General features: G+C 38.1%; 1 protein-coding gene and 1 long non-coding RNA gene across 2 annotated transcripts in view; both read right to left on the bottom strand.

Moving 5' to 3' along the window:
- SNX24 (sorting nexin 24) overlaps positions 1-22,974 on the bottom strand; it is an 87,895-nt gene that overhangs the window by 64,459 nt on the left and 462 nt on the right. The window lies entirely within an intron of this gene.
- LOC135291444 (uncharacterized) lies at positions 15,460-22,820 on the bottom strand. Its single transcript, XR_010354242.1, has 3 exons — positions 22,378-22,820; positions 20,672-20,839; positions 15,460-17,024 (listed from the first exon to the last, which is right to left on the bottom strand). It is a non-coding gene; the product is annotated as an uncharacterized LOC135291444 (long non-coding RNA).

Below are 22,974 nucleotides of genomic sequence, written 5' to 3'. Positions count from 1 at the left end.
AGTGCAATAGACTGTTGTCTTAAAAAAGGTCCACAATACACCAAGAACCCAACATTTCTGAAAGCCTAAGAAAAACAAATGCATGTAGTCACAAATATTACAATATTTACTATTCTGTAATAATGTACAGTTCTTGCTGTAATTTTGAATTTCAAATCATGAAACAGTACAACCTGCATCAACCATATAATTACATCTTTCCATTGGCAAACATCACTTATGAGGGCTCTTTAAAGCAGGGATTCATCTTTGCACCGAAGGCACACCACTCAAACGGAATCCACATTGAGCATCAATGACAACTTCAGCAGTCACTTTCGGATGCCTCCTTCAGGATCAGTCTTCTTACTCTACTCCTTGACAAAATTATCAATTTTTGTTCTGTATAAACTTCAGTGCACACAAAGTAACTTCCAAAACCAGTATGACATTTAATACTATATAATGTAACATGTTTTTTCACCATCTTTAAGTGGCTTGACTGACCAATTCTCAGTTACATTACTGCTTGGGCTTTTAAAATCTTTTTCCCTTTAAAAATTTTTTGTACTATTTTTTACTTTTTTTTAAAGTTAAGTTTTAATCTTTTTTATGTTAAATACAAGTACACTTGAAAATGAGATTGAGTTTTAAAAAGATAAATTGATACATCTGTGATTTAAGAAAAGCCTAAATAGAATCAAAATTTATAATGTACCTACAGAAAAACAGTACATAGACAAAAAAGAAACCACAGAAACACTGCTTCAGTCAATAAAGTGATAAAATACTTCTATCTTCTCATATGTATAACCTGTTCCCTTTATCTGATCCAAACATACAAATCTGGTGATTTTGTCAACACTCTTTAAAAAACATTTTTTGGATATATTTTGAAGAAAGTCCACCTTTTCTCTATGGATGCGGAAGCAAAGGAATGGTTTGGTTGTTTTTTTCTGTTATGTCATTCACTAGGTTGCTGCGTGAAAACATAGTTCAATATGTTGATATTTGTCATATTTCTAATTCATATCAAAGCCCTGAACTCTCCAAGCCTTATTTCACTGTGACTCCAAATAGATAGCTTTTATCAAGAAAAAGGTGCATAAATTAATAAAAGTAATCACTGATACAACCATTTGCTGTAACCAAATACTACCTTAAAAAGATCAAATCAAACAAACAAAAACAAAACACAACATAAAAACCACAAAAAATCCCCCAAAACCCTAACATCTCCCAATTATCACTACTCATTTATCATTAATTATTAAAATAAATCATCTGTCATCATGTTAAGTAAGGTGGTGTGGTAAGAATTAGCATTACCTAAACTGAAGCGAGTAATCTCTGTGCTATCATGTTAGCAACAATACTGTAAAGCTACTGCAGAATTTTACTACATGCACCAACTGAAGAGGTGGAAATACTCACAGGTTCATTCTTTTAAAGTTACAATAAACAAAATAAAACATAATAAAGTATGTGAAATTATTTGAAATTAATTTTGGTGGGGATCTGGAGTTAGACAAGCAGCCATGTTATGGTACACTGGGCCAAAAGGAACTGTGCTTGACCCCCACTACTACCTCTGGAATCCTCAGCATAACAGAGACATGAAATTCTTGGGGTAGGGGCAACAGAGGGCTTCAAAGGTTTTTAGGGGACTTGAGAATGTCTCTTACGAGGAAGGCTGAGGGATCTGTGACTGTTTAGCCTTGAGAAGAGACAGCTAAGAGGGGACCTTATCAATGTCTATGACTATCTGAAGGGAGAGTGCCAAGAGGATGGACCAGGCTCTTCTTGGTGGTGCCAAGCAACAGAATGAGGCAATGGGCAGAAACTGATGCACTGGAAGTTCCACCTGAACACGTGGAAGAACTTCACTGTGAGAGTGACTGAGCACTGGAAAAATTGCCCAGAGAGGTTCTGGAGTCTCAAAAGCCATCTGGACACAACCCTGAATAATGTACTCTATGGGGCCCTCCTTGAACAGGGAGATTGGTGAAAGTGACCTCCAGTGGTCCCTTCCAACCTTAAATGTTCTCTGATTCTGTGAAAAGGAGAGCAAGCTTTTCTTTCAAAGATCGGTTTGGGAGAAATAAGGGCTACATATAAAGGAGTTAAAATATATTAGGCTTAGATGACCAGAACAACCAGTACATCTGGGAGCAGGGAGAAAAAAGAAAAGCTATGATTTACTTAAGCCATAATGACTTCACTGGAAATGCAGAGAAAAAATACTGCAAGAAGAAAAAACAAGCAGCCTCACTGAAAAAAACACTGAAGTTGAATTAATTTTGTGAATTCAAGTAACATTTGCTGGAAAGACGCTAATAGTTTTTATATTACAGGATTATAAAATTTGTTATTCCATTCCAATTAAAAACGCATCATTATAGTTTAAAGACATTTCTCTGCTTTTCTCTGTAAGATAGACATTTTTGGACTACTTAAAGAAACAAAGTATCAGTTTTATGAACCAAGAATACAAGGAAAAGATCAATACTCTTCTTATAGCTTATTTCTTCACCTTTCCCTTTCTTCCCTGCTACCACTTCTAAGTAAAGAGAAAACAGTTAACAAAAAGAAGAAACTATACTCTTTACCATAATAAAAAATTACCAACATAAATAGAATTTCAACCACTTCACTGAAAAATGAAGACAGACACACACCTGAGCTGATCTTTTGTTTTCTCATCAAAGTGCAATGTAAGTAAAAGTAATCAGCACAAGTTTTCAGATACCCTTATCAATCAAATTAAGCAAATCTCATCAGGCAGAAAATACAAGCAAATGCTGGTCCCTACTACCTTGCTATTACTTTTTCTGCTCCCATCTGCTCTTATGTCAGTATTACTGAAATTAATCACTTTATCCTTAGAGGCAACCTCTGAAGCAAAAATCGTGAATATTACAAATATGCTCTTCCTCTCTATCTGTTTCAGCTGACTCCACGTGGCTCTCTATGCTTTTAGGAAGTAAACTAACAGACTACTGTGACCTGCCTGAATCAGAAACTGATCAGCTCAGATCCTTGATCTCAGCTAAAACACCAGATTGGAGTGATTTTTGCTGGGCGTTTTCCACAGACCACTTATATTGAAGATTCTCTGTGGCTTCCTGCTCTTTTGAAATAAGAGCTGAGCTCCTGCGCTCAGCTGTGGCACAGAAAAACACAGGTACATAAACTACTGCAACAAGTGTGGAAGAGGAGGTCATGGAAAGGATAGGAAAATAAACAGCATAGCTAGATCCATCAAAATGTGCAACGCATCCCTCATTAAGAAATCTTAGTAAAGAGAGTATTATGAAGTACAAATCTCAGTCTTTAATTTAAAACTGGATAAATGCCCCATTTAAGAAAGGATTATGTCCTTTCACAAGCATTAAGACACTTACAGCTTTCTCCAATCTTATAAGGAAAACATTTTAAATCCTAAGATAAAGATTTTAGAAGAGAGCAGAAGGGAAAGATACATTTCACAACACTGCCACTACAGAAAAACTGTAAACAGATAGATCTTATATATTGGTTTGCAGTGACTGCATTGATCATCAACTAGTCACACAATTAACTGCCTGACTTAGAAGACCAGGATATCTTTACCTATTTATTTCAGTTAAAAGATGCACACATACTTGATATCCTTCTGCTAGAGTTTTTAAAAATGGCCTTAAAGTTTGACTTTGAGAGAAATGGAAAAATACATCACTGAAACATTTATGTGGCACATTGACCTGCCTCACCAGACCTTCCAGCCTTTTTTATTGAGCTGGGGCATGAAAATACAGCCCCAACCAAAATCACTTTCTTTTCAGCACACTGTCTTCCAGAAAACTGTGAAGACTCTTTCAAAAACTCATTTGAAATTTTATCATGAGATATCCAGTCTGTGATATAGCATGCTTCATAGTTAGCTTATAAAACGTTAACTATTGTACATGCTTTGTACAGATACTCCCGGCTCAAAAAAAACCCAGTAATTTAATAAATAATGAGTAGAATTCTCCTCTAGGATTCTTCTTTTCAAGAGTGCTAGCATATGCAATTAAAAAGAGTAATTAAAATTACCAACATGTTCCCTAAATTCAATGCATAGAGCGACCCCTACCGGTCTGTTAGGCACCCCAGCATAGATACAAATCGACAAGAGCCATCACTCCAAGGACTGAACCTGAGCTAACTTACATGGACAACCCCCAGGCGGAACACACATACCTTATTCAAGGTGCCGAATGACTAATACTAGTAACTTAGTAGAGGCAAAAATATTCCAGTGCTTCCTATGGCCTTTTAAACTTTAATTCTTCTTGTAATTATAAACACCCAAAATTATCAAGTAGATAGCCTGTAAAGAACACCACCTATATACCAGCATCTATAGCTGAACACCATATTATTATGAAGAATTTTAATTAAAGAAGAAAAAGCAACTTAAAAACCACCCAGAAGAAACAAACTTTAGTGTACTAGATGTTTCTGAAGGAGAAAAATGTATACTTCCTGTACATTCACAACTAACATTAATATGCATTACAACAAGCATCCATGATTCAGATTTTGCTTGCTACTCTTTTATTTTACACATAAAATGCAATTCACAAGAGCATTTAATTATTTGTCTAAATACTGTCTGCTTTAATGCCCAACTAATAAGTGAGGTAAATAATAGTGGTCCATAATGCACACAATTTATCAACTAATAACTTATTTCATTATTTTAATTCTGTAGGCAAATCTATTCAAGATCTTAGCACTAATATGAGTACATTAACAAGGAAAGTAAAACAAGGGTACAGCTGTTTATTTGAACTGCTGAGTGTTCTCCTATATTTCTAAATAGACATATTAGACACACATACTTGGATCAGAACCCAGCTAGAATCAAGAACTAGAAAACAGCAAAATTAAGCTAAGTGTGAATTCTAAATCAATTTCTTTGACCATTAGACTTTTTAGTAACAAACACAGCATTACAACATAAAATGGAGGAGAAAACAAACAAAACAAATATTTCTGACTTCATTTCAGCTAGGAGCAATCCCAACAACCTAATAAGACAAAACATGCTAATTTCCTCTTCTGAGGAAAACCTTTGCTTAAAAAGCTTAAGCAATTTCTCTGCTTCAAAATTTCTGCTAATTAGAAAGGAATATTCTGTAGTGACTGCAAGTTTCCATTGCATCCAAAGCAAGTCAGTCCAACGTTACTCAATATGTACTCATACTGGGAGCTTACAAAAAAGGTTGCTCAGGAGTAGCTGAGTTAGCCTCCAGGTCCAGAGGCAAAAACTGGACCTCCAGCTGTTTCAGTGGCCACCAGCAGGCTGATCTGCACCCTGGCTCTTACTTCTGACCACTAGCCAAGCTGTTGAAGCAAATAATTACAGTCACAAGTTATTTCTGAAATGCATTCAACCAGTTCTAACTTAGAACACCAAATCCATAGAGCCCTCAACAGGAGCTCAGCATTTTAGAGAGATTTTATTTTTGGGAGCCATATTTAAATATTTACAGTGTTACACAAAGGAGAATAAAAAGAAAAAAAATAAACCAACAGTGACATGTTATAAAACATTTATGAAGCCTGTAACTCAGCTATTTTTTCCCCAAACTATATAGTGAACTTTTCTATTGTTTTCACTGAAATACTGAGTACTACAGTAAAGTATAAATTTAGACATTATTCCATCAAAAGAAATATAACAAAACCATTGAGGTTAAAAGTCAAGAACTCCAAAGTCACAGAATTCAAGGAATAATCCCATCCATGTACAATTCAATCAATGCCACTGGGCTTGCCTCAAGGGATAATTAAAAACTTATTCTTCAGGATCTTTGCATTATTCATCGAACAAGTGACCTACAATTGTTGTGGCTGGTCTTGCTCATGTTTGATTCCAGGCCTTCAAAGTGCCCTCTAAACGCAAAACTGAACCAAACTCCAAGCTGAGCAGCACAGTTCATTCACTGAAGAGGGATGTCATCCAGAGGGCCCTTCAGAGGCTTGACACGTGAGCCCATATGAATGCCATGAAACTCAACAGTGCCAAGAGCAAAACATGGGTTTGGTTAACCCTCAGTATCAACACAGGTTAGAGTATGAATGGGTTGAGAGCAGCCCAGCAGAAAAGGATTTGAGCTACTGGTGTATGAAAAGTTGGACACAACGCTGCAATGTGTGCTCACAGCCCAGAAATCCAATTGCATTCTGGGCAGCATCAAAAGCAGCATGGTCAGCAGGGAGAAGATTCTCCCTTTCTGCTCTGGTGAGATTTCACCTGAAGTGCTTGGGTCCTCAGTGACATGAAAGACGTGGATCTGTTGGAGCAAGTCAAGAGAAGGGACACAGAATCCACTAGAGAGCTGAAACATCCCTGCTCTGAAGAGTTGTAAGGAAAATAGTTGTGGTTGGTCAGCCCAAGATGAGAAGGGTTCAGGGAGATTTTGTGGCCTTCCAATACATAATGGGGGCTTACAGGGAAGATGGAGACAGTCTAATTTCTACCAAGGTTTGTAGTGACAGGAGAAGTGGCAATGTTAACTCTTAAATTAAGAGGGCAGATTTAGATTGGAAACAAGGAAGAGGTTTTTTATTATGACGGTGGTGAGGCACTAGAACAGTTAACCCAGAGAAGCTGTGGATATGCCACAACTGGAAGAGCCAAAGGTCAGGCTGAATCTAACTAGGAACGTGATCTAGTGAAAGGTTCTTGTGCCCATTGTAAAGAGGTGGACTAGATGATTTTTAAATCCAATCCTTCCAATCCAAACCACTTCATGATTCTATTAAAGAACACATTTTACATTTCCAAGCTGTCTATACAAGAAAAGGGCCCTAAGTCCATTGTGAAACTCGACTCCCTTTCTGTGGTAGTAAAAAGTGGTGCAATGCCAAAGCTATTGCCAAGCTATTGCCAAGCCAGCTTCTGTACCCAACATACTACTAGGACAGACGACTATCTGATTGAACTACAGCTTTTTACCTGTTTAGTTTCAAACCCCTGACCTCTGTACAGCATGGTTTGACTGCATGAGGACAAAACCAAATTTGCCTGACTTGGAGATTTCCCTCTTCAGCTGCTTTTCCAAGTATGCTTTCACAGCACCTTGTCTTATCTGCTCTCCACTAGCAGCTAAGCAGTCCATGCATGCACAGAGCTCTAGGGTTAAGAACACCCAGAAGGAGATTAGTCAGTAATCAAAGTTAAATCTTGTGTCTCTGGTACTTGCAGGATCCAGCACTAGGGCCTCTGAAAGGCTGACAGTCAATAAATGCCGGTCATAAGCCTGGCTACAAACTTGGATTCTCTGGAGAATGAAAAATTACTTCTCAACGCTCTTCTGTAGTCTGCTCACAATTTTTAAATGGAATTATGTTTTACTGTCTACAAACAAGAAATTAAAAACTTTTGTAATGTAGAAGGTAAAAATAGCTTTATAACCGGGGAGTAAAAGTCGACTTGTGCTGCCTACTTACCATGCTACTCAACATAACCCCACCCTCTTACCTTAAGAAGTATAGAAATAGCCTATTTGAGCTAAAAGGAGTAAAAAACCCCAAACCACTGTAATCATATTCCTTGTCAGCGACCATGATTCTTGCATACTAGTGATATTTAAATCACTTAGCACCAAACCCCCAACTAATGACAAAGACAGCAGTGAAATATGAGAGGTTTCTATTTAGTGTTCAGGACAGTGGCACATCACCATACTGCTGTGCATCCAATATTTTGCACCAAGCCTTCTGTTTAAAGTACTATTCTTGCTGAAACTGCAGAAGACTTCTTGATGATTTCCATGGTGTGAAGGGTAAAAAGCTACATCTACACATGAGCAATAAATGGATTACATACATCAAGAATTAAGTGAAGCTGAACTATCTGTGTATGTCCTTGACTAAGAGTAGCAAGAGAGCACTAGAATGGCAAGTGGCAGAGCACTATTTTTTGGCTTTGCTCTGACTTTGATTTCTGGCAAGGCACATGATCGCATCATTGAATGGATCACAGCAGTGCTTAAAAGAAAGCATATGAGAACAAGCAAACAAGAACTTGGGTGCAGAAGTCATGATGTGATGACTTTCAGTAGAAAGTCATCACATCATGACTTCTGCACCCAAGCAGGTCTGCGTTACCACTGAACATGCAAGAAACGTCACAAAATGGAGCTAATTCTGATGTTTGAGCACACACTGACAAAGCAGCAACTCTTCACACAAATTAAAAATAGTACATAATTCATTAATCAAATTAAAGACTAGGTGATAAGTACAGCAAGTTCTGCAAATAAGGTATACAATTTGGCAAAAAATTGTTGCCCTACAAATACCTCTGAAACAATCTTTTAAAAATACAATTTTTTCATCAGCTCATGAAAATACTTGGGAATAAGTGGCACAAATTGCTTGCTCTTCTGTTATTTCTGTTATTTAGTAAAGCTGAAGAGCCTTCTAACTTGTACAGTCTATCTTCATGCCCTTCAGATGAGGCAGGCTGAGGTGAAACACCTGTGAGCAGGACAGGGATTAGAAACACAGACCTCTCATGGGACTCCTAACTCTCCTGTCCCCACACTGCTTTCTGCTTCACAGCTAAGCCACCAATCTAGTAATCTCTTAAAACACCACACATCCCACAATTTAAACACTTAGAAAGCTTTCATTTTGTGATACATACTATACACAGGAAGAGGCATACTGACTGAAATAAAAGTAGCACTGAATTTTTTCATTTTCTAGACTAAGTTATAGAGGGAGATGTCAGCCCTGATACTCTGCACCTCCCTTCACTGCTATGTATATTTACAGTTATGGAACCAGACACATGCAGGCCAATTCTGAAGCAGGAAACAGAATAAATACCAAACAAAAATGCTCTACTGAATAATATTGGCAAAAAATGGGGGAAAAAATCTAGAATTTTTACCTCCCAGGAAGACCATGAAAAAGGCTTACGTGGGCAAATTAACAAATTACATTTTTTCTCTTGCATGAAGAATCAGAGTTGGAGAAGTTCTCAATTGTTTCAGCAACTGTTCCGTTATGAGATGCTTCTATGTTTCCTAGGAACTCAGAACTACTCTGTGTGGACTCTTAAATATGAGTTTTAGAAAGCCAAATAGTTTGTAATAGATAAAAGATTAGGGCATAGATACAAGCACAATTTTTAAAATAATGTAAAAGATGACAGCCAAGTGCCAATGGGGGGCTCACAAAAAGGAGCTTGAGGTCTAATCTGGCTCTATATTTCTTGGAGTAACCTGGCTCTTCCTGCTGTCTCCAGGCTTCTTAGCAACTGTACTTCTTACTCTTAATAGAAACTTCTAAGTCTCATACAGACAAAGCTTCCATACCCCGCTCCTGAAAAGTATTCTGGTGCTGCAGTATCTTTAGGATTCAGGACCATTTCATAGTTAGCCCTGTACTTCTGGTGGATAGGACAGAAAACTGCACAGCAGAAGACCACAACACTGTCAATACACAGACCACGTGTCTCTGTTATTCAACAGCTTTTTGTTGCTGGGGATTGTCATGTGGTTCTTACCTACTGTTTTGTTTTCAATCCAAAGAGCTCTGGATCTAAAGAGCTCCTTTACATTGATCAGAGATCCAGAAGTAATGAAACTTGTTGTGAGTGCTCCTGCATTGCCTTCTTTTATCTACAATTTTTCTCATACACTCATGTTTCTTAACATGCAGTATCTAAAACCGGACAGGGTACTCCACACTTAATATACACTTCACATCACTGATCTTTTTGTTACATTCGTATTTTGAAACCTCAGTAGGCATTTGCCTTGTGACATGGCCAGCTTGTGACACATGATAACCCCCAGATCCTTTCAGGAATATCTGTTTCCTAATCTTTTGGATGTTACTCCATGTAACTGATTATTTTTTGATAAATATAACACTTTGCACGAGTTCCTACTCAGTTAGCACCCATTTTCCTTTCTTAAATAAACTTTCCAACTTATGAAAATTAAACTCAGAGTCTTGCTGTCCAGCATGATCACAGTCACTTCCACCTTGGTGTTGATGGCAAATTTAAGTAAGGACACTCTCATTCTATCATCCACATCATGAAACATCAAGTCACACTGGAACTGGAACAGACCCTTCAGCAATACAACCCAACAAATCCTTGCAATGCTGACATATGCATTTGCTTCTGTGCATCTGCACCCACGAACATGTGTGAGTGTGTGTGTGTATGGCCATCTGTGTTCTGAATATAAGCATATTACACTGACCACAATACTTTGCTGGTTTCGATGTTAGTGTAGAGGCAACTGATTTAGGTTGCCTTCTGTACAAACAAAGCCTATGAACACAGCATGCTCAGTGGACTTAACTAACTTGTACACTCCAAAACCACCCTAGGAAATCAGGCAGAGTTGTTTTACTGATGCACAGCCTAGCACACTGCAGAAATCTATGTTGTTTTAAGAAGTAATCCTACAAAAAACTCCACCAAGAAATAAAAGCAAAATATGCTTTCAAAAGTTAGTATCAAGCTTAAAAATAAATTTTACTTCTTTCTTCTTACATGCAATATTGAACAATAAGTTCTGTCATAACACAGAATTACTCTGAGGAATTGTATAAAACAACACTATTTTTCTGAACATATTTAGAAGAAAAAGGGAAAAAATGCAGGCTAATTAAAAAGATTTGCTTAGCTATGCAAAGCTGCTAAGCTAATGTGGAAGTTACTGCAGAAAAAAGAGTGTCAGACTTGCAAAGACTTGCTAGTGGGGTGCTCAGAGTTACACTGCTGTCAAAAATTCTCCAGGTAAACATAAAAAGAAATAGTTGGTGCTGAAGCATTTTTACAAATTCCTCAGAGATACCTTAAATATTAATAAGAACATATTTTAAAACAGTCTTTTAATTATTAAGGCATATGCACGTATACTATATTAATGTATGATTGAATAAAATCTGTTCTTCCCACAGGAGTCACTTCAAAGGGTGGGGATTTTTTTGGTTTTTCGGGAGGTTTTTTGGTTGGTTTTTTTGTTGGTTTGGGGTTTTTTTGTTGTTGTTGGGGTTTTTTTGGTGTTGTGTTTTGTTTTGTTGTCGTCTCTCCAGAGAAATCCTTGTTAACCCAAACTAACATGTTCAAACTAACAAAATCCAATGATCTGGCAGTTTTTAAGCACCGATTACTGACATGGTTTTGAATGTTTCTTAGATGAAATCACTAACTAACACCTTCACATTAATCGATTGGTGTCAGCAGAATTCTGGAGAGCTATGCTGCAGGCTCCAAGACCAAAGTAGTAATCAATTAAGGAAGTCAGCTGAAAAAAATGATGCAAAGATCAGAGTTGTCAATGGTAAAATAATCTCATCTCAGTGGTGTCAAAGGGAGAGTAAAAAAATGCCACCTACTTATTTCATACTGTAAGAAAACAACTTCAAACAAAGATTTAGTAATCAAATCATTGTCAAATAAATACATCAATTAAAATCTATGAAGAAATTCTTCAGGAATCTACATTTTGGGCCATATTTATGCAATTTTATAAAAGATACACAGTTAGTAGGAATTGCACAACCTTTTAAAATTTTCTTATGGTATAATATAACATACTTGCTAAAAATTACCAGGGATTTTTATTTGTGAGTACTAATACTTCAAACAAATAATAAAAAGGTAAACACCAAGACAAATATACATCCACTTTACTTCTTCAAAACGAATTAACACTTTTACACACTTTTTGAATAGGGACAAAAAAAACCACTGTTTTTCTGCTGTATCTCTCATCCATAAATAATTCTGAAGCACAAATAACCCTGCTTTGCTGAGCTACTAAGTTCTTGGACCTGCTGAGTTAGCAAGGATGTCCACAGCAGAGTGTTGAGAAGGGCAGTGTTAAATACTGTTCAAAATTGGTTCTCACTTCTCCATACTCTTTGTTTGGCTATCACCATCATGAGGGCCTCCACCAAACTACATGCCATAGAAAGCTACCTGACACAATCTGTAGTGCATTCTTTACCTTCCACAAGCAAACCATCAGAATCTATTAAAATTACTTTACGCCGATAGCACTAGAGACATGACAAATCACAGGCCAAGAGTCAGATACCAAAGAATGTGTCTCAGGGCGTTGGGGCCAGGCCCATTTGCAAGCAAATGATATTGTGCGAAGCTGGCATGCTCAGTGCATGACAAACTGATGCAATTTCAGTACTGTCGGAGAAGCTGGGTGAGATTTCTCTGATGCTGGCTATGGTTAGTGTACAGAATTGTGCAGAGTTCCCAGATTTGAATCACTTGGGGCCTGAAAGGGCTTCACTTGACAAGCCACAAATAATTACACTACACTCTTTCTATTGTACTCTATTACTTTGCCTCTTATCTCTATGCTTTGAGCACTCATGAACAAGCAAGGTCGCTTCTATTTTGACCATGATGCAACAAAACATTGTTCTTTTGTGATATGATAAATAAAACACAGACCTGCAGACTAAACATTTTTATCAGGTCCATTTTCCACTTTTATAAGCAACAACAACTTTGGGAGCTCGTTAGAAGAGTGGAGGTTGGAAATAACCATGCAGGAAAGTTCATGAGCTTTTCACTTAGGAGTGTGATATAGCTATCTCGTTATTGTAAAAACTCATTTGAGCAATAGGGCATTAAGTTCTTAGCCTGTAACAGATAACAGTTGTATCTGTGATTACTTTAAGCAGGTTTTTACCCCCTTTCAAATCAGCAATTTTTGACAATTCACAGTAGCAAAAAAAAAGCTTTGAATGTGCAGCATGTTACCATTTCTTTCCTACACACCAAACACACTTCAAAACTAACCTTTTCTTTATCACTTCACAAAATGTATTATTTAAATACTTAGTCAACTAGGAAAGTTTTGTGTTAGTCGTATTATCCTGGCCATTGCATTCAAGGAAAGTAATGTTAACACTGACAATTAAAACAAAACAAAACAAAAAAGCGAGGAAAAGAAAAAGCAAACAGCAATGACTTTCATGATTTAAGTAACTAACTTCAAGTCATCTTTTATTAGCATAGAGAACAATTTATTTCAGGAGAAATTTTCTTCTTTCTCCCACTGGTTAGACAAAAAAAAAAATCACTCTTTTAATATAAAGTTCTACACTATGAACCAGATGGAACCAGGTTTCTTCACCCTTAAAACTCTGTTTAAAGGTTTTCTAAAGCTGCAATTATAAACAAGCCAGGAAAGAAAAAATTCAAATATGAAGATTAAATGTATGTAGAGAAAAAATTATTCTAACAAGAACCCTCAAACTGTTTCTGATCCCCCTTATCATATTCTCCTTATTTTCCAGATAAATATGTAGTAGCAAGTAGGTAGCAAAAGATAAAATGGTAAAAGACTTAGCTGCAAGTACTGAACTTCTCACAAAGAGTATTTTCCTACTTTGCCTCTAATTCAGGCCAACATAAGGACTGGGTTATTTTACACTTTTATTATTTGAGAGAAGAAAATTACTACCCCAAAATAACACTCTCATCAAGCTCTTACTGAATTGTTTCAAAAAATATTGTCTCCCTCTTCCCAAACAGCAAAATGAATCCATGGCAAAACTTGGATGTCTGATATTGAAACATTTCTGACAAGGGAAGGTAAAACCAAAATAAGGAATGGATTTTGATAGAGAGGACAAATATGAAAAGGAAATTAATAAATAAAAAACCCAACAAAACCCACCAAACCTCCCCCCCAAACAAACAACAAACACTAAACCAAACAAAACAACAAAAAAATCCACCTGAAACTCAGCTATACCTCAGAATCTACTCGAGCTTTCTAGTCACCGTGTCAGAGGCAATGGTGCAAAAATGTTATTCCTACCAATCACACAATCACATCCACATTCTGAACACTCAGCAAAAGGAAAGGCCTTTGGCATTTTCTACTCAACACCAAAAATATATACTGTCACTAATTATTGACTTCTTATGCTCTCTCGCTAGAACTAAGGCCGGAAGGCAGGTCTTTGACTTTCAGTGAGAGAATGAATCTCTAACTAGAAACCAGTTTTCAAATGTTCTCAATCTTGTTTGTAAGAATGAACCATTTCAAAATTTTATAGGAAGTATGTCCTCACAGGAGATATTTTTTCTTAGAATTTGGAACAAATCAGAAAAATAATAGGCTAATATGTTTTCTGATTATATAATGGCATAACTTTCAAATCCAATGTTGATGCTCATTTTTTCTTGAATATCCATTTCTTCACATATTTAAAGCAAAGCTAATATTTTTATTACATTCCCTGACATTACAATAAATTTACTAGTCTACTAATTTACTATCAAACTGAAGACATGTTCCTTTTTTCTTTCTCCACATCTTAAAAGAACAAGAAAGTCAGACTGCAATTGACTGTAATTATCACCACAGTTCCACTGCAAGGAAGACACATGATCAGGGAGTCCTGTTTCTGGTAAGAGCTTGATTACTAAATAAAGAATAGAGAAGAGAATCTATACACAAAGAAACAGTCCTGTACAAAACCAGATGTAGAGGCAGTTAGCTGTATTTCTTAACACATATGGTCCTTTTTCATAAAAGTGCATTGTAATCAATGCAGACTTGCAGCTGAACAATTGACTATTTAATTACCTAATCAAGACTTTGTTTATCCTTTTGTAAAAACTATAAGCAAAGCTTTAGATTTCATTGTTTTCCAATCTGAAGATACTGTAGCACTTGAATACCTTCTGCTGTGGTATAAAAAGTGAGTCCATTTTAAAAAAAATTAATCAATTACAGGAGAGACAAGATATATAAAAAATAAAATCATGAAGATCGGTAATTCTTACCTTACCATTTTCAAGGGACCCTAGTGGGACAGAAGATTTTCACAAAGTTTTATACTGCTTACACTCTGTTAAAGAATTAAGTACTCAAATAGTAAAAATATCTTTTTGGATATGCAATGCTTTTCACAGCATCTCATCAGGAAACAACTATTATCAAGTGTAGGCAACCCCTTTCAAGACTGACCTTTGAAAGTCTATGTAGGATATACATTATTCCATAACTGTCTCATAGAGGCCCTGGACTTAGCTGGGACCCACAAACACTGTGACATCTAAATAAATAATACACTAGATGGAGGTTGCAGTGGAGGTTTGGCTGTCACTTCTCATAAATTACTTACCATAGTCAGTATCCTACACTGAGGGCAAATTCAACATCCAAAATAATTCTCTTAGATTTCCTATGTATATGCTCCTAGAACCAAAGGTTTTTTTGAACGAGAGGTGGAGCTCTCACTGCACCAACAGAGGAGGAATGAGAAGAAACATACCTTGTTTCGAACCTGGCATGGACATGGCACTCCTTACTGATGGTATACTCCTTCTGTCTCATCTTATTTCAATGCCTGAAAATATCCAAGCCTGACTGCTGTGCTCCAAATACTTTATTTTAAAAATCCAAAACAAAAAAAAACAACCCCAAACCCTACAACATTTATTGGTTTATGAAAAGAGAAATTTACAACACAACAATATATAGGTTGAAATAATAATTTTAAAAAGACTGTTTACAGGAAAGAGGGTGTTCATCCTCTAGCTGTAAGACTTATCATGACAACCTCAGTACAAGTTTATTAACAGACAACATATACTTCTCCTTTAATTTTCTATTAAAAATACAATGCCACTTTCAAAGGGAATGACAACACATCTGTTTCATCTTTAAAATCCTCTCACAGTACATCCTCCAAAATGCTATTTCAGTCTTCCCCAAACCACAAAAATTTCAGGTTTACAGAAAACTAAAAATGAAAAGTTGATATGAGTACTCATATAATTCCTGTAAAGACAAAAATATAATGGCTACTGATAGCAGGAGTATTCAGAATACAGTGACTTGAAATCCTCCATTAGCACACTTCCATGGTGCATATGTAAACCAAGTATTTCCACTGTACCCAAATGCAGCAGTGAAGCACCAAGCACTCTGCACAGAAGCACCTCTTAGGAATCATATTCCAAGTGAAATTCCAAGATAACCTAATAAATCCCATAACAATGGTGACTAACTATTAATTAAACCTGGAATGAATTACATCAGACGCTAAAAAATTCAAAGACCAATTAAAATTGCATTGCAGTAAGAAAAAGGGAGAAATCTATTCCATCTTCCCTCATGTTGCATTTTAAAGCCTGGTGTGTTCTCACTCCTGGCTAGGGAAGAATGTACTATGTACTTGTTTAACACAATCTTTGTGGCCAAGATTTTAAAATTATCATGACTTGATGCTATCTGGAAACATCACCAGGAGCAGTTAATCATGAATCCTCAGATTAAATAATTCCACTGATAGTATTATATAACTAACAAAATTTTGTCACCAATACCTCCCAAAGTTACAGTGGAATTCAAATACATATTTATGGTGATGCATGTCTGAATGCCCTGCTACCTCCAATCTTTCTGAAAATGTAAATTCCTCATTAAAACTGCAAACACTGGATACTGGGAGATGAATGGATTACGGATGCTTTGCAGTTGTACTGTACTGATAGAAGGTGTCAACTTTACCTCTATCAATTTTCCATCTAAAAGAGCAAATCATGCTGCTGCTTCACTACTCAGCTGTCAACCCTCCCATCGCAAATAAAGCAAAAGGTATTTCAGGCTCAGAGAAATCTTACATGGCCATTTCCCATAAGATTCCATGACTGTAAATCAGGGACCTTCAGGCAATTGCCCAATCTCTCTGATCACTGGAGATCACTGGAGATCACTGGAGCTATGTGTGTCTGATCTGCCCACAGGTCTGACTGATACTGCATACAAATTCAGCCAGTTTTCACTTTGGCCATACCTTTTCCTATTTTCTTCTTCAGCTGCCATCACGTGCACTGCAAAATTCCTTGTGTCTTACTTTACACTCTTCAAGTTCCCACGGCATACCAAGTGGTCAGTTTTATACCACTGACAAAGTCTGTCAAACTGGAAAGCTGACTGGAGGAAAGAAATTTAATCACCACTGCTGACAAACGCAGAAGTTATTCACTAAAAAAATAAGGGGAAAAAGTATTTTTAGAAACAGCAATCTGGCTTAAATTATCTAGTCTATTTCCTCCCCTAATATGTTCCACCTTCATTGGAACATCAAACCCACCAAAACCAATTATCAAAATAGCATTTTTCTGACATTACAGAATCACTGACATCTGTCAAATTATCATTTATCGTCTTCACCATCCCTGCAGGAGAGAAATGCATCTGAACAGACCTACTCTGACTTCCCTGTAGAGAAACCAGGTCATTTGAAAACCCTCTATGAAGACACTAAGACTGTAAAAGACTAATTAGATCTAATAGATTGAATACTTTTGTTTAACTTCCTTGAACCTGGAGTGACTGTTGAGTCACTGATTTCAACTTGTGACACAAGGTTAATACATGGTCAGCTTACAAAAGCCCGACTGGTAAGCAAGCAGTCTTCGCATTGGCAGATTTCATACTCAAGGCATTCAAAATGTGCTCAGATTTTTTTAAAACTACCAAGTTTACAGAGTCTAGAAGAGTAAAAGGGCTAGAACTCTAATACTTTGAAATCCTTTTACATAAACTCATAATTACTCCCTCCATACTTTATAATTTGAAAAATGAATAAATATTGCCCCTTTATAACTTGCTATAGTGTCTCATTCTAGGTTTTCATAGAAGAGCAACTAAAAACGTCCCTTTTTGACTCTATGTACATTAATTTTAACAGCAAAGAATGCTGAAATACATAAACTATACCAAACTTTAGATCTTTGTGATTTTTTACTTCCATAAAAAGAAGTACAGCCTTGTAGTTAAACTGCTGCTTCTATGGAGATAAAGCAAATGAACTTTCAAAATACCACATTAGTTTATGATCTTACATGTCAGATGTTGCTTCTACAATTGCAACTCCAGAAGCAATTTGTAGAGTAGTATTGGAAGTGTTAATTAAAAATGCAGTAAGCACTTGTGTCAGTCAAGTATGCCCTCTGCTCTACAACACATTTAAATGTATGTCACCTTGACCTGCAATATACCACTGTAAAATTTTTTTGGTCAATATAAATCAAATGTACACTAATTTATTCAGTAAGTTTCCTGGGATCTGAATCAACATTAGAAATCTAACTAGTATTTATTATTCTGTTATTGACAAAGGGAGCATATTTAAATGACAACAAGAACACGTGGGTGTCATTTCGAAGTTGAATTGTTCCCTAGGGACATCCTTAGTAAGCGCCTACATTTAAAGGTCATTCACTGCCAAATTATGAACAACTGTTGCATTTATTAGCACAGGCTCAATAGTTTAGAAGCTAGTGTCATCAATTTAAACTGACAATGAAATTTAATTGTCCACCAAGAAAACTGACATTTCCCATATTCTGTGTTTCATCATTTTATGTACATTCTAAACAGAACTGGAACAAGTGCAAGTTTACTCTGGGGTCATTGTTTGGGTTTTTTTTGTGTAAGGGATGGGGGAAAAAGACTTTCAAGATTTTATATCAGAGGAAGAGTGCTTTAGAAAAGCTGAGCTCCAGAAACAAACACTTTTGAAAGAACTGTGTTTCCCATTGACTTTGTTGACAGAGCCCAATCTCAAGCATTGTATAATAATATTTTTCCCCAATTTTTCTTTCTAATCTTTTATATCACTAGTATTTTATCTCTCTGGTCCAGACCTCCCTTTCTATTTCATAACTGCATTGTAGTTTTCCCTCTGAAGCTAGAGAGAAATTTCCACTTTCTATGGCAAGCCATTTACTCCCTCTCTTCAGAACTGATGGATCTCTGGCCATCCCACTTACCAAGTGCTGCCTAGCCACACCAGGGGAAAAAAGAAAATAATCTGAAACAACAGGCTTAAGCTGAAACAAACCAGTAAATTAATAATGAATTCCCATAAAGAAAAGGATAAATGCCCCTTTTGTGTGCTTTCTTTCTAGGAAGTAAGAATACATAGCAGCAGCCTGCATCCAGGGGAACTGGATTCTGTTCCGCTAAAGATAAGGAACTGGAAACACAGGGATGTCAGGGAAGCATGCTATGGTTGCAATGCAGAGCCACCATAGAGAGAACAACTCTCCCTTCAGTGTCTCACTTCATGCAGGAGGTCACCACTGTCACTGTTTCTAGCAAAGACGCTAGGACAACCACCACCACTCTTCTCAAAAGGCCATCCTTGACTGCTGCTTGTCTGCAATGGCCCCAGCAGACACAGCGCAGAAGGCACCCTCTGTAACCTGCTGGCACGTGACTGGGCTGGTGGGCAGTCTGCAAGTCAGCAATCTTCTATTTGCTTCCATCATCCTTTTCTGCTATTCTCAGAAAGCTCTGATAGTTACATAAGCTCTGATAGTTCCTCATTCCAGCTACTCCAGTCCAACAAAACTCTTTTAATTTTGAGTAAGTTAGCACTTACGGGAAAGACAATAATAAAACGATCAACTGTGTAAAGTGGTACTTCTGTGATCACAGAATTGTGTAATAGTTTGGGTAGGAAGGGATTTTAAAGGTCATCTCATCCACTCCTTTTACAATGACCAGGGACATCTTCATCTAGGTCAGGTTGCCGAGAGCCCCATCCAGTCTGGCCATAAATATTTCCAGGGATGGGCCATTTGAAACCTCTCTGGGCAACCTGTGCAGGGTTTCACTATGCTCACTGTAAAAACTGTGTTCCTTATGTCTAATCCGAATCTACCCATTTAGTTTAAAAGCACTCTCCTTGTTCCACTGAAAAAGACATACTACAAAGTCTGTCCTAATTTTTCTAAAAAGCCCTGTTTTTTGCAAAAATGGAGTACCAGAGTCCTCTCTTCTCCAGGTTGGACACAAACTCTCTTAGCCATTCCTCACTGAAAGAGGAAAGCACAGGTGCTTCCATGCCTCTGATCCATTTTTTGTGGCCCTTTTCTGGACTGATTCCAACAGTCCTCCTTCTTGTGCTAGGGATCCTGGAGCTAGATGCATCAGATGCCTTCCAGGTGGGGTCTCACCAGAGCAGAGCAGAGGGGCAGAATCCCTTCTCTCACCCTGCTGGCCACCCTGCTTTGCATGCAGCGCAGGGCATGTTTGGCTTTCTGGGCTGTGAGTGCCCATGCCCAGGTCATGTTCAGCCTCTCACCCACCAGCACCCCCAAGTCCTTCTCCCAGGGCTGTTTTTGATCCCTTCATTCCCAGCCTGGACTTATAATGGGTTGTCCAAACCCAAACGCAGCACCTTGCATTTGGCCTTTCTGACACACTCCTGGAGCTTATGCAGGTCCCTCTGGATGGCATCCTGTCTTCAGTAGAGTCACTGCACCACTCAGCTTGATGCCATCTGCAAATTTGCCGAGGGTGCACTTGATCCTTTTGTCTATGCCATTGATTAAGATATTGAATAATACTGGTCCTAGACCCTTGAGGGCACCACTTGCCACTGAGGCCCACCAGCACTCTGAGCCACTGACCACTACCCTCTGGATGTGACCCTTCTTGTCCACCTAACAGCTGATCTGCAGATTGCATCTCTCTCCACTTTAGGAAGAAGAATGTTATGGGGGACATTGTCAAAGGCCTTACTGAAGTCCAAATAAATGACACCTGTAGCCCTCCCTTACTCACTGCTGCAGCCACTCCATCACAGAAGGGCACCGGGCTGGTGGGGCAGGACTCACCCTCGGTGCAGCCGCACTGGCTCCCTGTCCCCCAGGTGCCTTAGCAGAGCTTCCAGGAGGATCTGCCCCGTGATCTTCCCAGGCATGGAGGTGACACTGAAAGGCTGGTAGCTTGAAAGGTCCTCTTTTCTATGCTCTTTAAAGATGGGTACTCCTTTTTCCAGTCACCTGGGATTTAACATGACTTTTTAAATATCAAGGAGAGTGGCTTGCCAACTACATCAGCCAACTCCCTCAGGACTCTGGCATGCATCTCATCAGCATCCAAAGTCTTAGGTATGTTCAGGTTCTTCATGACCCTTATCATCTCTTACAACTTATTTCCCCATTCCCTGCCTTGCATCTACTCAAGAACTGTGGGAAAAAGAGACCCACAAATGAGGACTGAAGCAAAAAAAGTAGCTCAGCCTTTTCTGGTCTTTTGTTACCAGTTTGCCCATAGTATTCATTGGGAGTATACTTCCTTTGACCTTTAAACCAAACTGTTTTAAATGCTAATATTGTAAAGCTGTTGATGAAAACTAACATAAAGTGGATTGCCTGTATAATTTCATAGCTAGCACAGAGCAATGGTAAGCTTTCATTAACCTCAGTTTTGCAGTAAGGAGGACATTTTGTGTACCACTTCGAATTTCTGTACTTGGAACAATACTTATTCAAATTATTTACATAATCACAAATTGACAATTAGACTGGCATAAGTTTTTCTCATGAACAGTCATAAGTCCTTTAAAACACGAAGGACAGACACAATGATATTACTAGTACAGTTTTCCATATCCTCTCCTACAAGCATGCCCAACTCAAGACAAACTTTAGCTACAATTCCTCATACAGTTTCATGGTCAGCATAAAGTATGACCATGTTTTGTATGGGATGTAGAATAGAATCCCCTCACCTGACTAAAATGGCAAAATAATCATGCAGGAAAAACTACCAAGACCTACTGAACTACAGCAACTTTCAGATCCATGAGACACCACCAGTAAATGACTTGGGAGGAAAAATGCTGTAACAATCATCAGTGTTGTCACAGAACATGTTCGCTCTCAGGATCATTTTCTTGGAAGACTCCTAGAATTATATAGTTTCATTTCTGATTTCTCTGAAGCTTACACAGCTTTATATTTATAAAATGTAAAAAACTCATATCCTCTAGATAGCAGAACTCATAGACAGTACTACATTTAAAGAAACAGAAACCCACTAAATGCAAATATTAAAAATAAACATTACCATGAAAAATCCTATTTGTGTAATATGCACATCTTAGAAATCATTCTGTTATTTCAACTAACCTGCTCAACTAGGATGTGGTGGAATGAGTCTGTGCTATTGTAATTGCACTCAATCACATTCAATCAAAATGTTTGAAAGCCAAGTTCCCACATCACACAGGTGTCTTGTAGAGAGTCACCTACATTCAAGTTCACCCAAGAGGCAAAAATATTAATGCTGCTACACTGCCATCTTTACACAACTACAGTGGTTCACCTTTTGCAAGGCCTGCAAACACCTGCTAATAGTGAGGACCCAATAATATACAGCATTAAGCATAAGGAAGATGAACTTCCTTCATGGAACTACACCTACATGGATTAATCTTCTAGAAGCTGTACAGGATTAATTTTTTGTTTTCTAAGCTACTAAATGAATTTATTTAACAGAGGAAGCAAACTTTGAATATCCACTTCCAGATAAATACCTTGGGTTTTGGTCCACCTGTCGCCACCAGCACCATGTGAACGTGCTACTGTCCAACAGTTTTGCAGGATGAGAAAACTACTGAGAACAAAAAGGACCTCTAAAAACAGTGCAAACTAATCTGCCTGTTCAAGGAGAGCCAGCTATACAGCTGGCTACCCAGGATAGTGTCCAGGCAAGTTTTGAGAACCTGCAAGGATGGAGACTTCACAGTCCTCTGGGCAACCTATGCCAGTGCTCGACCACCCTCACGATAACAAACTAGTCTTGCCTTATGTTTAAAGAGCATTCCCTGTGTTCTGATGTTTACCCACTGCCACCTCTCCTCTCACTGGGCACCAACACAAAGAGTCCGGCCCCCTCACTCTGGCCATTCAGATCATCTGTACACATTGAAGAGACCTGTCCCTGTCCCTTTTCTTCTTGAGGACGAGCAGTCCCGGCTCTCTCAGCCTTTCCTCATGCAAGCGCGAGCCTTCCCCGCGTCTGGCCTGCACGGGACGCGGAGCGGCAGGGCCGAGCGGGCGGGAGCAGCGGGGCCATCCCCCCGCGCCGAGCCGGGCACAGCGGGCACGGGCTGCGCCGGGCACGGCACGGC

Source organism: Passer domesticus, chromosome Z (genome assembly GCF_036417665.1).
Source record: "Passer domesticus isolate bPasDom1 chromosome Z, bPasDom1.hap1, whole genome shotgun sequence".
Taxonomy (NCBI): Eukaryota; Metazoa; Chordata; class Aves; order Passeriformes; family Passeridae; genus Passer; species Passer domesticus.
The sequence above is the reverse complement of the archived record's forward strand: the minus strand, read 5'-3'. Positions and strand labels throughout refer to the sequence as shown.